The sequence below is a fragment of the Ovis canadensis genome, chromosome 17 (genome assembly GCF_042477335.2).
Source record: "Ovis canadensis isolate MfBH-ARS-UI-01 breed Bighorn chromosome 17, ARS-UI_OviCan_v2, whole genome shotgun sequence".
In the NCBI taxonomy this organism is placed as follows: Eukaryota; Metazoa; Chordata; class Mammalia; order Artiodactyla; family Bovidae; genus Ovis; species Ovis canadensis.
In genome coordinates, this window is record NC_091261.1 from 69,731,250 (window position 1) to 69,747,440 (window position 16,191).

Here is a 16,191-nt window from a genome sequence, read left to right on the forward strand (position 1 = left end):
GAAATGAAGGAACAGAGAGGTTAAGCAACTTGCCCAAGGTCACACAGCTAGCACATGGCAGAACAAACATTCAAACCCTGTCTGTTTGACTCTAGACCTCTGCCTAATATTGCCTCTTACCAAGTTAAGTTCGTGGTTTCACTGGCATTATTGCTCAGAATAAGGCTGAGTTTAAGAAATAAAGGGATTGCCAGAAAAATAAAAATGAATTTCAGTGCTGGGACTTGTTGAGTACTGGGGAGAGGTGTCAAGGATTGGCACGCAGACTCAGATTCACAAATATTTGGATTGAACATGATCATTTAGAGCCCTCCATGCTAGGGCTTGAGTCCCTTTTGTAGAGTAGCCAAATCCTTGTGGAAAGTAGTCCCAGCTCACCATGATTCCCTCACTCCCAGCTAAGGGCCCTGGTGGCTTTTTAAAGCCTGTAGTGTTTTTACTGTAAGTCCATACCTATTGGTCGTCCTGTTTAGACCAAGGTGGTTACCTTACCCAAGATGTGCCAATCAGAGCTTTTCCCCTGATAATTTGGAGTTGAGAGAGAGGAATGAAAAGATAACACGCACACTGTGTAGCACAAGGAACTCTGCTCAGTATTATGTGACAACCTAAATGGGAAAAAGTTGGAAAGGGACTTCCCTGGTGGTCCAGTGGCTAAGATTTGCACTCCCAATGCAGGGGCCCTGGGTTCGATCCCTGGTCAGGGAACTAGACCCCACATGCCTCAACTGAGAGTTTTCATGCTGCAACTAAAGATGCTGCAACTAAAGATCCTGCAACAAAGATAAAAAATCCTGCATGCTGCAGCTAAGACCTGGTGCAGACAAATGAATTCATTAAAAAAGAATAAATACATGTATATGTATAACTGAATCACTTGGTTGTACGCTTGAAACTAACACAATATTGCTAATCAACTATACCCCAATATAAAATAAAGACTATTTGAGATTTAAAAAAAGATTCACACACACACATTCACATGCATGTTGCTTCATTCTCTTTTAGTGGTTGAACCAATGACATGCCCGCCCCTGCCAGGTGCTGTGGGGTGGCCCACGATGCAGTTGAAGAATTTGGGGTCTGTTTCCAGTTAAAGCAGAGGGATAAAGGCAGCCTGTAGAGAGAGACAGAGGGAGTGAAGAAAGGGGATCATTGGGTACCTGAGGGCCTCTTTTCCAGTTCTACACCTTCCACAGGTTCAGCTGCATTCCAGTCTTAAGGTTCCCTAAGACTCCCCTGTTCTCATTCAGTCAGTAAGTCGTATCCAACTCTTTTGTGACGCTATGGAGTGAAACCTGCCAGGCTCCACTGTCCATGGGATTTCTCAGGCAAGAATACTGGAGTGGGTTGCCATTTCCTCCTCCAGGGGATCTTTCTGCCCCAAGGATCTAACCTGTGTCTTTCTCCTGCCTTGGCAGGCAGGTTCTTTAGTGCTGAGCCATCAGGGAAGCCCCTTTGACTCCTTCGTGTGCGTGCGAAGTCATTTCAGTCATGTCTGACTCTTTTGTGACCCTATGGACTATAGCCTGCCCAGCTCCTCTGTCCATGGGATTCTCCAGGCAAGAATACAAGAGTGTTGCCATGCCCTCCTCCAGGGGAACTTCCCAACCCAGGGATCGAACCTGCAATCTCTTATGTCTACCTGCATTGGCAGGTGGGTTCTTTACCACTGTGACTCCCTTAGTCCTTTATGATATATGCTGTCTAAGATACCTCTATTCAGCTTCTGTCACTTACAATCACTCAGCTTGGTCTCAAGTGCCCAACCTCTCTGCCCAGAGCTGGGTCAAGTCTATGGGGCAATTCAAGGGGAATCCCTTCTGAGCAGAGCTTCTCTCTAACCCTCAGACTCGGCTGGAGCTGTGGTTTCAGACAGCAGCCAACAGGAGCCCTTACCATCGAGGCCCGGAGGACCGATGTGGATTTCTTTCCCCCCAAGGTCAGTGAAACCTATCACAGTGATTTCCCTCTGTCAGCAGCCAAATTGATCATTTTCTCAGGCTGCCTGAGAAACGCCAATTCCCGAGCCTCAGATATTCGCAGTGGAAACCTGTCTCTCCCCCTGGATGCCCTGGGGCCTTGTTAAAGCTCTCTCTTCAGCTCCAGGAGTCAATGTCCAGCCTCAGAAATGGCCCCATCTCACAATCCATCCAGGGGAGTGGGCAATGCTAAAATCCCTGGTGTCATAGCTGGAGTCTCACTGTCTCCCTTTAAGGGTTGATAGTTAAAAATTCATGGTTATTTTCAAAGGAGGAAAAATGCTTAAACTGCTTTCCTACTTGCAAACCTTCCCTTTTTTGATTCAAAATCAAACTTTTGTCTAGACAGGCGAGGGCTTTTTGCTGACATGCCTTGCCAGCTCAGAAACCTTGAGGCGTTCCAAATGCAACACCCCCGCCCCTTCCTGGCGGCCAGGCTCCGGCCATGTTTCTTCCAAACACAACCTCTGAGCAGCTCAGAGCAGAGCTAACTGGGTGGAAAAGCCCAAGATGGACATTGGCGGTTCTTCCTTTGGCTCAGCCATCTTCCTTAACAAGTTGTCTATGCTGGCAGCTGCTATGCTAACTCTCTGGCACAGTCTAGCTGTATTGCAGTGTTTAAAGTAGCTCTAACAGGTTCCTCTTCACCCAGCCTGCGTGTGTGCTTGCTCAGTTGCTTCAGTCGTGGCCGACTCTTTGTGACCCTGTGGACTGTAGCCCATCAGGCGCCTCTGTCCATGGGGATTCCGAGTATACCAGAGTGGGTTGCCTTGCCCTCCTCCAGGGGATCTTCCCGATCCAAGGATTGAGCCTGCAAGTCTCCTGCAGCTCCTGCATTGCAGGCAGATCCTTTGCTGCTGAGCCACCAGAAAGCCCCCACCACCCAACAGCTGCTGCTATTTCTCCTCTCCCCTTCTTCTTTCTTCTTGTCTTCTGTTCCAAGTAATGTGTTCACTGTAGAAAAATTACAAACTGGATAAGCACTAGGAAAAGAATAAATATCGGATCCCATGATCTTATTCTTATAAAAATTTTCTCTAAGTATATATACATATATACCTAAGTGCGTTCCTGCTTAGTCACTCAGTCATGTCCAATTTTCTGTGACCTTGTGGACTGTAGCCTGCTAGGCTCCTCTGTCCATGGGATTTTTCAGGTGAGAATACTGGAGTGGGTTGCCATTTCCTCCTCCAGAGGATCTTTCTGATCCAGGGGTTGAACCCGTGTCTTCTGTGTCTCCTGCATTGGAGGCAGATTCTTTACCCACTGAGCCATCGGAGAAACCCACATGTATTCCTAGATATGATTAAATAAGGATCCTAAAAATTATCCCCAAATCTTTATAGCTTAAGCAACACAAGTCTATTGTCTCACAGTTTCTGTGGGTCAAGAATTTGAGAACAGCTTGCGTAGGAAGGTGTGTCGTTCTCTCTCATGAATTTGCAGCCAGATGTTGGCTGGGGCTTCAAGTCATCTGAAGGCTTGCCTGGGGCTGGACAGCCTGCTACCAAGATGGTGCATTCACTTAGCTGGCTACTTGGTGCTGGCTGTCGGTAGCGGACCAGATGGAACTCTCTTTTAGTAGGCTGTTTGAATATCCATCCTCACAATATGGCAGCTGGCTTCTCCCCAGAGTGAGTGATCCAAGAAGAAGCAAAGCACAAGTGGGAATGATATTTCTGACATAGTCTCCAAGTTATATTTAATCACTTCTGCCATATTCTATGAGTTGTACAGACCTGCCCTGATTCACTGTGGCAGAAAACTACACAAGAGAGATGAGGCAAGGATACTAGGGGTCATATTGCTTGTTGTCTATTATCATATAATACCCATATCTTTTTTCTTTCTGCAAAAAAAAAGATGGCATTGTAGTCAACATGCCAACTTACCAACCATGTGACTAAGTCACCTTGGAGCAGATTCTCCAGCCCCAGTGAAGACTCTGATAACAGTGCAATCCCCCCAAATCTGACAGTGACTTCATGAGAAATTCTGAGCCAAAAATGACTAGTTGAGATCCTCAAATTCCTGACTCCCAGAAACTGTGAAATAATAAATGGTCACTGTGTTAAGCTGCTAAGTGTCTGTGACTTGCCATTTTCTGAATCAGTGTATTATGATCATCTTTGAACTATAAATAAATATAATTTTATAGCATCTTCTTAGGGGGGAAGTTGGAAATGTGTGTTTGTGTGTATGCATGCGTGGAGGGTGATTTAGGTTGTTACCTAAATTAGCAGGCATTCCAGAATTGGGTAGGGACCTGTTGCCCACCGATATTCTCAGGCCTCTCTCATTTAAAAATTATTATTTATGTATTTTTGGCTGCACTCGGTCTCTGTTACTATGCGTGGGCTTTCCCCATTTGTGGTGCCTGGGGGCTACTCTGTTGCAATGCATGGACTTCTTGTTGCAGTGGCTTCTCTTGTTGTGGAGCATGGTCTCTAGGGTGCATGGGCTCAGTGGTTGTGGTGCATGGGTTCAGCTGCCCTGAGGCATGTGGGGTCCTCCTGGACCAGGGGTTGAACTTGTGTCCTGTTCATTGGTAGGCATACTCCCAACCACTGAACCACCAGGGAAGTCCTCCAGGTTTCTTCTTTAGAGCATATGAAGGGGTTATGGGCTTCCCTGGTGGCTCAGATGGCAAAGCGTCTGTCTACAATGCAGGAGACCCGGGTTCGATCCCTGGGTTGGGAAGATGCCCTGGAGAAGGAAATGGCAGCCCACTCCAGTATTCTTGCCTGGAAAATCCCATGGACGGCGGAGCCTGGTAGGCTACTGTCCATGGGGTCGCAAACAGTCAGACATGACTGAGCAACTTCACTTCAAGGGGTTATATTTTCCCACTCACCTGAATTAATTATGAGCCTATGACTTGCTTGGCCAGTGAAATGTGAAAGTGACAGATATGACTTCCAAGTGACAGCATTTAATTACCTGTGCTCAATTTGTGTTGTTTTAGGCCGCTGACATGAGGGGCATTTTTGTTGTTGTGGCATAACTTAGCTTACCCTGACTAATACAGAGGCTAAGACAGAAGGTGATTCAGGTCTCCTTCAAGGTTGGACCAGGACCATCTGCTGTCAGATCCCTTCCTTCTTCTTTCCTTGCTCTTCTCTGTGTCTCAGGGGCTGGGCTCTGCAAGCTGCAGCTCACAGCTTTCCTATTCCCCCGGTGGAAATTATGACCTATTGGAAGGTGGGATGAAGGGAGAGGTCAAGGTATTTCTTTCCCTCCACTCTTCACTCAGGCCACAGCTCTAGTAGAAACTACATCTTCTCTTTTCTTTAGCTCCTTCCACAAGTCTGGCTGTGGTTCCAGCTTCCATCAGCAGAAGACCCCAAGCTTGGGCTGCAGTAATATCACCTCTTCTTTCTGTCCTCCAACTGAGGGGTGTTGGTAACCCCCTGCTGTTGGTAATCTCTGCTTTCCTCACTATATCCTTTGGTTTCTCAGATTTTCCATCATTTGGGTAACTGATTCCCTGCTTAAAATCTCTTGGTTTCAAATGCCCAGAGTGGCTTCTGTTCCCACAATTGGTCCCTGAATGATACCTGGACTCTGTGCTGGGACCTATAGAAAGACAGCAAGTGCAGTGAAGAGTGATCTAGATATGGTGGGTCTGCCCCATGAAGATCCACACTCTGATGGGGAAGGCAGACTCATAGGGCGATTACGCCAAGCGTGGGCAGTATAGAGCCCTGGGGACTCTAATACAGTCTTGGAGGTCTGGAAAGACTGAGATCTGAAGGATAAACAGGAATTAAACATCAGGGAAGTTTCTGGTATTCCCAAGCTGCAAGGCAGGGGCCAGCCCCTTTAATGGCCAGCTCACTACCATTAGTAGCATCAGTTGACAGGGTGGGGTTGGGCTGCCCCCTGCCTTCTCTGTTTCCTGGCACTGGTGCTCATTTTGCTTCCAGTGATTGATTACCAGTTACAACAATCTGGGTGATCTGGATCCAGCCACAAGCATCCACCCATTGGCTCTGCAGATAAAGTGGCTCTGACTCCGAGAGGGATGTCATCATCACACTGATTGTTTGGCTTATTTAAGAAAATGCCTGGAGAATCTGGGGAGATTGGCCAGAGAGCCTCCATCTATCCGTCTTCTATCTCATCATATGTGTTCTGAGCACCTGCTCAGGGCCTGGCCCTCTGCCTGGCACTGGGGTGGAAGGCAGCCACACCATCAAGTAAGGCACTCTTCTTTATTTTTCCTGAGGAACCCATAGTCTGATGGGGGAGGAAGCAACAACAGAGAAAATTATTACAATACAGTTTTTCAAAAGCACATAAGGAATGGAAAGGAGGGAGCAAGTGACAGCCTAATTTATCAGAAAAGCTTTCTCAGAGGAAGTAACATGGAACTGGGTATTGAGGGATGAGTAAGAGTTTGCTAGGGGGAGGAAGATAAGCAATAAGGATATTCTAAGTGATGGAAATAGTACATACAAAATTATAAAGCTAAGAATAAAAAGTGTTAAACATATTGCATTCAGTGATATGTGATCTAAAGTGTAGGGTGCTCAAAGTATAGGGTTCATGGCTGGGAGTGTATGAGAAGAGAGTAAGAAGGTAGGAAAGGTCAGATCATGAAGGACCTTGAATAACAAGCTGAACAGTTTGGATGGAATTATATTAGGAGATTAGAATAGGGAGGGGCTATATCCAGATCTGCATTTTGCAAAGACTAGTATGGCTGTTTAGTATGGATAAGATTTACTTACTTATTCAACCAGTATATACTGAGTGCTACCATGAGTCAGTGGTTCTTGTTAGGTGTTAGCAGTAGCAGTGAACAAGAAAAACACCCTATCCTTCTCGAGTTTGATCTAGCATGTATGTGTGTGCTCAGTCGTGTCTGACTCTTTGGCGACTCCATGGACTGTAGCCCGCCAGGCTCCTCTGTCTATGGGATTCCCCAGGCAAGAATACTGGATGCCATTTCCTTATCCAGGAGATCTTCCTGACCCGGGAATTGAACCTGCTTCTCCTGCATCTCCTGCGTTGGCAGGTGAATTCTTTACCACTGAGGCACTAGTGGACGCCCCCCAAACTAGTGTAGGAGACAGATAATCAGAAAGTGTGTGTGTGTGTGTGTGTGTGTGTGTGTGTATAGTGCTCAGTGCTATGAAGAAATATTAAAAGCAACATAGTAGTGACTGCTGATGGCTATTTAGAGTCAATAGCGGGTTTAGGGTGATCTGGGGGACAGGATCGGTATTCCAGGAACAAGTTCCTTTGAGATTAAGTTACTGTCTGTGGCAGGAGATGGGATTGAATGGGGGACAGGTTGAAATTTATGGGAACTGAGGTGAATTATGTGAGGGATGGGAGGTTTAGGAGACAGAAGGTGATGCACTCAGGGTTGGACATAGCTAGTTGATGCCACCTGTCACAGGGACACATGGTGTGTTCACCTAGCCCTGATTTGTTTTTCTCCTGGACATATAGCTAGACTACATTCCCCAACCTCCCTTTGAAGTTAAGTGGGAGTATGAATTGGGCAAGAGTGACATGGGTCCCTTCCAGGCCTGGCATCTAAAACCTCAAACCTAAAGTATGCATTAAAAAATAATTATGTCAGTATGTTTGTCATCGAGGGGTCTTCATTACTGCGTGGGCGTTTCTCTAGCTGCAGGGAGCAGGGGCTACTCTTCGTTGCATTGCCTGGGCTTCTCATTGCGGTGGCTTCTTTTGTTGTGGCGCACAGGCTCCAGGGCTCTCAGCCTTCAGTATTTGCAGCACGTGGGCTCCGTGGTTGCAGCTCCCAGGCTCTGAGCTCAGGCTCAGTAGTTGTGGCACATGGGCTCAGTTGCTCTATAGCATGCGGAATCTTCCCTGACCAAGGGTTGTCACGCAAGTGTATTTGGGGGGTAAGAGATTGAAACTGTTTTTCTTGCATTGGCAGGCAGATTCTTTACCACTGAGCCACCAGGGAAGCCCTAAACCCTCCCACATAATCTTCCATGCATTTTCTTTACTCACCTGAGAGCCAGATGCTTAAGACCCAGTAGGTGGTTGGATGCCCTGGAACAGGTTTTCTGAACCATTGATTTGTGAACCAGACAATTCTTTGATGTGGAGGACTGCCGTATATACTGTACGGTATTGACTAGCATCCCTGGCCTCTACCAATGAGATGTCAGATTTCCCCGCCTCCGATTTCAACAACCACAACCACATCTATATGTTACCCAATGTCCCCATTTGGAAACCACTGTCCTAGAAGAGAAGACAGAAGCTCCCTGGGTCCCTGAATGACTGTGTGGAGCAGAGCTCACCCCGCTGATTCTCACCAGACTAGGGCGTGGATGCAAAATAAACCTTTACTGTGTTAAGCCACAGAGATTTGGGGGTTGTTTGTTATAACAGCTTAACCTACGCTAATACACCACTCACACCTGTAGTTCAAATAGGTCTGGGCTAGAGTTACATTCTTAGGAGTTACCATCAACCAAAGTTGTGAGAGAGCCTGAGGTTACCAGGATAGTGAGCTGAGAAAGGGCCTGAGGGCTGAGGATTAGGAAATTTGAGGATATGGCCAAAGGAGGAGAAGAGATCCCCCCAGTGAGGCTGATGGCAAGAGGTTGGAGGACATCCAGAAGAGGGTGGTTCCATGGATCCTGATGGAGGGAAGACTGGGAGCCCAGCAGGGAAGGCAGATAACAAAAGTTGGCTGGGGTTGCTGGCTATTCGGTGAATATTAAATCCATCGACTTAAGAATCAGGGGAAATAAGGAACAATCAACGTGGAACAAAGCCGTCAAAAGGTCAGGTATCTGGTCCCAGTCTTGACATCTTCCTTCATTCTGGTGGTAAACCACCTCCCTCTCTAAGCTTTGTAGAGCCCCCCATTAAAGACTATTCTTTCCAGATCTGCAGGATACATCGAGCAACATCTGTATAAGGCTTTAATCTGCCTCCCACCCATGCTCAGCCCAGCTCTGGCCCCCACAGAAAGGTGTTGTATAAACAAAAAATATTGTCATTCCAAGATGCTGGGTAAGTGTTTGATAAAGATCAGAGGAAGGCCGGGACCCCTAATAGCCCCTGCAGTCAGAGGGGGAGGCCTCATTCCATCTTTGAGTTTCAAGAAAAGTTTGTAAAAGGAAGCCCTGTGGCAGAGGCTCGCTGGGATGGTTTAACAAGATGAAGGAAATTCCCCATTTCCTGGTTGTAAGAAAATATGGGTGGGGCGAGCCTTAAGTGAGCCGTTCACGGTGTCTGACTTTGATGTCAGATGAATGACAATGATCTCCAAGGCAGGAACACAATGTAATGAACTCACCCTGCTTTTCCATGAAAAACAAAACCACTGAAGGGGCCTTGAGTGGGAAAACAAAGGCTCTTTGAGTTGTGAGGCCTTGAGGAGGAAGACTTCGGGGTGTTCTCGAGCTGTGACTAATGGGGCATGAAGATACTGGACTACTGGGCCAAAGCAGGGGGTTCATGCTAGATTTCGTAGTGATGTCTCCGTAGCTGCTATTTAGTTTAGTCTCAATGGATGGCCTACTGAGTTTCTGGACCTAGATCTGAGTCTGTCAATATGGAGTCAATACTAGAACGTCTGGACAGCTCAATACAGATGAGACTATGAGGGACCGTGGGAATTAGAGCTCCCTGGACATAGGAAATGTGCAATAAATGTTTGCAGCGCTGAAAAAAATATATGGAGGTCAATAAGAAAGTTCACAATCTCATGAAATAGTAGGACACTTAATTCCTTTATCCTGTCTTCCTTTTTCCCCAACAGTGTTTATTGATGTTCCAGGCTCAGGGCTGAGCAGAGACGTATGATGGTGAACATGGCAGGATGGGTCTGTTTTCGAGGAGGCTGATGCTTAGCTGGGAAGGCAGAGCGTTTAATGAGCCACATGATGAAGTGTGTTAAGGGCTATGAGGGGGAAAGCACAGAGGTGCTCACAGGAGAAGCATGGGGTGGGAGGTGGAGGCAGTGAACATTGGGTACTAATCAAGTAGGCAGAGGGGACTTCCCTAGTGATCCAGTGGTTAAGAATCCACCTTTCAGTGCAGGAGACATGGGTCCAATCCCTGGTTGGGGAACTGAGATCCCACCTGCTGCAGAGCAACTAAGCCCACGAGCCACAACTAGAGAAGCCCACACACAGCAATGAAGACCGAGAGCAGCCAACAATTTAAAAATAAATAAATAAAATGAAATTTTAAAGAGACAAGCAGAAGTCAGGATTAACCCCAGAGAGAAAATTAGATTCCAAAGACAGAGGAGGGAATGGTGCTTAAGCTCGATTTTGAAGGATCAAGAGGAGCTGCCAGTAGAATGGGAGGAGGGGAGGGCATTCCAGGCAGAGGGAACAGTGATGCAAAGCCACGGAGGCTTGAAAGAGTGCAGTTGGTGACAACTACCAGTGACTCAGGAATGCTGGGGAAGGAAGTTCAGGAAACGACAGGAGAGGTGTCAGAACAATAAACAGGGTCAGATCAAGAAGGGTCTTTTAGACAAAATGGTGACGTTTGTTCTGAAGACAATAAGGAGCCATTGAAGAACTGTGAGCAGGGAAGTGATGTGATCAGATTTGAGTTTTGGCAAACACACTCTGGACCCTGAATAAAGGACAGCTTGGAAGGGGAAGACTAGAGAGATGAGTCTGGAGATGGCATCCCAGACAACTCCAGGGAACAGGTGTGTGGCTGAGGCTTGGGGTAACTGAGTTTCTTTTCTTGCTATTGCATATAAAAATAGGTAACCATGAGTCAGGTGGTTGCTGGATGGTTTATAGGTGGTCTGGGCTTAGACTGGGTTCAAGAATAAATATATTGTTCAATTCCTCCAGTGAGTGATATGATTTGCATGCATATGGGGGTGTAAGCCTGGGCATTTCTGCCTAAAGGCACATGGAGGAAAGACTGACTTCAAAGGAGAAAGTAACCTTGGAGCAGTGAGCTGGGGGTGAGGAGGGGTCTTACAAATTGAAACATCCAAAGGAGGTGGAAGCATAGCTGATTGGTTACAAGCATACGTCTTGATGATGAACAGATCCAACCCTTGTCTTTTAATAGTTGTACAACTTTGAGGGAGTCCTCATCCTCTTTCTGAGCCTCAGTTTTCATCATCTGCATAATGGGCATAAGTGTGGCATGAAGTAAGGGCTTATCTAATAGTTCCTGCAGGGTTTAGATTTGTACAGTTTTGGGAAACAAGGTGTCCTTTTTGCTTTTCTTTGAGTTTCTCTTCATTCCATTCCTCAGTTTTCTAATGTCACCATAATCTTCTTTTTTTTTTAATTCCTTGCCAAATCTCACTCTCAAGCAAGTTGTAAATGAGGCCAGTGTATGTTCTTCCATGAGTGTTCTTCTGTTAGTTCAGTGGGAACCTTTTCAGTCTGTCTCAGCCAAATTTCTCTAGTGAAATAAACCAATAGAGTATATGTGTGTGTATGTTTTAAAACATTTATGTTAAGGCATTGGCTCATACAGTCATGGGTGCTAGTGGGTCTATAATCTGTAGGGCAGGCCCACAGGCTGGAGACTCTTAGGCAGGACTTAACGCTACAGTTTTGATTCAGAATTTAGCACAATGTAGTAGAAAGTATGTGGAATTTTAAAAAGGAACTGTGAGTCCATGACCAGCTCACGACTCTGCTCAACAGAAACAGGATCATATATGTACCACAGGATGCAGCCTAGGATGTTCTTAGCAGCAAATGACTCAAAACAAATACCCACCAAGAGCGTGATGATGAATAGATTAATAGCGGTATCATGTCTATCTAGTGAAGTACTTACTAGGTAGCAGTGAAGAGGAAAAGCAGCTACATCAACTTGGATGACACTCACACATCATAGAGAGAAAAGTATCTGGACACCAAAGAATAAAGCTCTATGATTTCATTTATTGAAAGTTCAAAGGTACCAGTTAAAACTATAGGAAGGTAGTCAGAGCAGGGGCCACTTTGGGGAAGGGATAAGGACCAGGAGGGTGGGGCTGAGCATAGTGATGAGGGCACTTGCAATGTCCTATGCTTCCATCTTTTACCTTTTGTCCTTTTAAAAAAAAAATTGGGGTATAATTGTTTTGCAATGCTGTGTTAGTTTCTGCTATACAACAAAGCAAAGCAGCTATATGTATACACCTAGCCCCTCCCTCTTGGACCTCTTCCCCTACCCCTCCATCCCACCCCTCTAGGTCACCATAGACTATGCTTCCATCTTAATGGTGGTGACAGGGGGATGTCCACTTTGTCAAAACTGAAGGGTTTCAATGTTAAAATGCATTCACTTTATTTTTTGTATGATTTATTTTAATTAAGAGCTTGTATGAAGAATAATGTTATGTTGGTGAGCCAAACACGTCTGGGGAACAGATCTGGCCCCCCAGGCTGCTAGGAGGAAATTCTGGTTTGTCATCTTGCCTCACTGCTATCTATGTGGCTTCTGGTTCCTCCTCAACTGGTACAAGGAAAGGCATGTTCACTTAACAGATGGGGAAACTGAGGCTTTGGGTTTGTGGCTGACTTTCCTAGAGGTCACTCCAAAAGCTGTTGAACTGTATGGCAGATACAGAGATGAATCAAACCTTGTTCAGACCCTCAAAGAGCTCCCACCATCTCAGTCATCAGCTCCTACCTGGGAGTGACTTTACCCTACACCCCCACCCCATTCAGGGGCATTTGACAATACCTGGAGACATTTTTGTCACCACTGGGGGTGGGGGTGTGACAGGAATGCTAGGTGTGCCGTTCCGACAGTTTCGATGTCTCTTTACCTGGTGTTTGTTTCAATTCCCATTTGAATATCTTGTCCATTACAATGTAGATATTATTTAGAAATACGTGGATGAACTTGATGTTTCATCATCAAATGGATTTTGTATTTTTCCTTCATCTGAATCAGGGTTTATCAACCTCATTGCATTCCAAATTTGGGGCTCAGTAATTCTTTTTGGTGGGGACTGGAGGTGTTTAGTAGCATTCCTGGCCTCTTATCACTAGATGCCTGTCATACCCCCACCCCCAGTGGTGACAAAAATGTCTCCAGGTATTGCCAAATGTCCCTGAATGAGATGGGGGTGTAGGGTAAAATCATCCCCAGATAGGAGCTGCTGACTGAGATAGTGGGAACTCTTTGAGGATCTGAACAAAGTTTGCTTCATCTCTGTATCTGGCATGCAATTGTTGCTGTTTAGTAGCTAAGTCTTGTCTGACTCTTTTGCAACCCCATGAGCTGTAGCCCACCAGACTCCACTGTCCGTGGGATCTCCCAAACAAGAATACCGGAGTGGGTTGCCACTCCCTTCTCCAGGGGATCTTCCCAACCCAGGGATCGAACCTGCATTGGCAGGCAGATTCTTTACCACTGAGCCACCTGGGAAGTCCACGTAATATTTGTCAGCTGAATACAAACCAAAAAAGCATGTCTATGCATGGTGTATGGTGTGGTCACCGTGCCCAGAAAGCTGGGTGCAGTCACCTCACAGACCAGCTCTTGTGTCTCAGCTCTGTTATTTCACACCTTTGTAGTCCTGGGTAAGTGATTAAACATCTCCTTACATAGGTTCCTCCTTTGTAAAGCTGGCATGAGAACAGTGTCTGTCCTTGTGGTTTTAGTGTGTGGGTTGAGGAAATAACTAAGCCTGTGCATCACTGTGTGAATTAATCGAGAAAGCTGTTTTTATTGGGAACCAGGTGAGTGAGAACTGAGTGATCAGATGAGTTGCAAATAAAACTCAAGTTGCAATTCTTGGCTTGGAAGAAAAAGGTGCCAGTCCTGTGCTGAGTGGGACTTTGCACTTAAAGAGTCTTTATGCTTTGCAAAGGGCTTTTGTATTATTTTGCTCATTGGTGCCCTAAGGTGAGACATTTTTGCCCCACGTGGCAGAGGAAGGAATGGAGGTCCAGGAATTTCAGAGAGTCAGCCAGGTCACTTAGCCTGCGTGGGCATCTGCCTGCTTCTTCTGAACATTACTGAATAGGTACAGGGAGACATTGGAGGTGGACCCTAGGCAGTGGCAGGGGAGGAGGAGCCTGTCCTGAGTGGCAGCTGGGGAAACGGAATGTAGGGGTGAACTGACATCTGTTTTTCTCAGGCGCACTCAACACCTGCCATGCCTTCTTCTGGTAATAACATCCCAATTTTCCCTCCCCAGCCCCGCTGCCAATCACCTAAGACTTACGGACCTACTTCCTGTTCCAGATCTGGCCAATCAGCACATTCCATTCCCTGGGCCCCAGTGATAGGCTCAGGGATGGTCATGTGACTCAAGACAGTCCAATGGACTCAACACTCCTTGGACGCTGGCTAGAGCAGAGCTCTTTTTCACTGGAGTTGCTGAACTGGTAAGACATCTGTTGGGAGCTGGTGGTGGGCATCTTGCCACCCTGAGAGATGGATCTGCCTGTAAATGAAGCCAATACAAGCAGAACAACGAGGAGAATAGGGACTGGTTTAAGTTACTCTGCACTGGTCTCCGTGTCTGGACTAGGAGGTATCTGTCTGTTCCCACACCCCCATCAACACCTCTCTCGGTGAGGGCAGGGAATAAAGTTGCTGGAAAGCAAGAGACAAAGGTTCATTCTTGGTTTTGTGACACTGCCCGGTCAGGACACTGGTGAAAAATGGCCTGAACTCACCAGACACCACTGAACATTAGCGGGTGTATCTCCCCTCCCCACCCTCCTGTTCCCCAGATCTGTTTTTCCTTCCACAAAACGGGTATGCCTGTGCAGTGTAGCCATCCGGTAGCTACAGCATGTTCATTTCCACTAATTACTTGTCTGTATCTGTTCCTGACCTTCAATCTCCTAATAGTAAGAAAACAGCCAAGGTATTAGGCACTTGATATATATTATGCATTGTGCTAAACATGTTGCCTGTGTCATTACCTCCCTGAATTCTCTGGGCACTCTCAGGAGAAGATGCAATGGCCCACCTCATTTTATATGTGGGTGAACTAACCTGGGAAGGAAGGGCATGGCCAAGGTCACATGGGCTTTTCTGCAGAGGTCAGCCAGGACTAGAGTCTTAATGAGATCTTGCTTCCAAATGGGCACAGCATCACAGTTTCCAAATGGCTTTCTTCTTCTTCTCACTTGGTCCTCGCCTGATTTTTTTGAACTGATTGTTCATTCTTGTTGGACAGATATGGAAACTAAGGTTCTTCAAAGGGCAGGAAACTTGACCAAGACAACAGAGAGAAGTTGGAGGAGGAGAATGGTAATGGTAACTGGTACTCTGTAGGAAGCCCTTCACTAGGTCACAATTACGTGCATTGTAGGAGCAGGTGGAGCGATTCTTACCTCCATTTTACAGATGAAGAAACTGAGGCTTTCAGGATGAAGTCACTTGACCCAAGTTGCAGAGCCAGTTATGATGCAGCCGAGGCGTGCATCCAGGCATTTGGATGTCACAGCAGTTGTCTTTTAAGCACTGTCCCGTGCCAGCTTTCCAGAAATAGAATCTGAAGCGGGTCCTAGCCGCGTGGACCACACACTCTCCCATTATTTTGAAAGAAATGCACTAAGGGGATAACACAGGGAGAATGTCCCAACTTCATTGTTCCCCACTTGGCAGCCCCCTCTGGTTCAGGTAAATAGAAGTGATTCCGTCATTGTTTGTCCCTGGTCCTAATGACTTTGGTCTTTGTGTCTTTGGAGCCAGACCTCACCCCTGGGAAGCTGGCCTGGGGCCTGAGAGGCACCAGCCGCCTCTGTGAACAATGGCCTTTGTTCTTCACACTTTCCCTATCAAAGCCCCGCAGCAGGGATGGCCTTCAGAGGCGCTGGACGCTGTGATAATCCTTGTGCCAGAGCTGGGAAGGGGGGCAGGAAAGGAGGGGTCAGGTGTAACTTTGACCCAGTTAAGTCACTCTGGGGTCTGCTGTCGTCCTGTCCTGTGTTGGTGAGAATAAACTCTATGAATAGCTTTGGGGTTATTAGCTCATCAAGTCTTGTGTGAATTGTTCTCTTGTTATCTTCTGGGGTGTAGCGAGTCTGGAAATGATATTGGTGAACAGGGAATTTCAACAACAACAACAACAACAGTAACAGTGATGATGACGATGGTGACGATGCTGGCTATATTTATCGTTCACTTACTGTGTTCTGAACACTCTAAGTATTGCATATACAGTAGCAGTTAATTCTAACAACAGCCCTAGAAGGTAAAACAATTATTTACGTGTATTTTTAGATGAGGAAAAAGGAGGCTCCGGGGGTGGTGGTGG

The 16,191-nt window shown here is 46.5% G+C and overlaps 1 long non-coding RNA gene across 2 annotated transcripts in view; it reads left to right on the forward strand.

The window, feature by feature from the left end:
• LOC138422533 (uncharacterized) overlaps positions 1 to 16,191 on the forward strand; it is a 320,815-nt gene that overhangs the window by 228,980 nt on the left and 75,644 nt on the right. For both annotated transcript variants that reach the window (XR_011249908.1, XR_011249909.1), the window contains one exon: positions 1,852 to 1,942. This is a non-coding gene — a long non-coding RNA (uncharacterized lncRNA). The remainder of the gene's footprint in view (positions 1 to 1,851; positions 1,943 to 16,191) is intronic.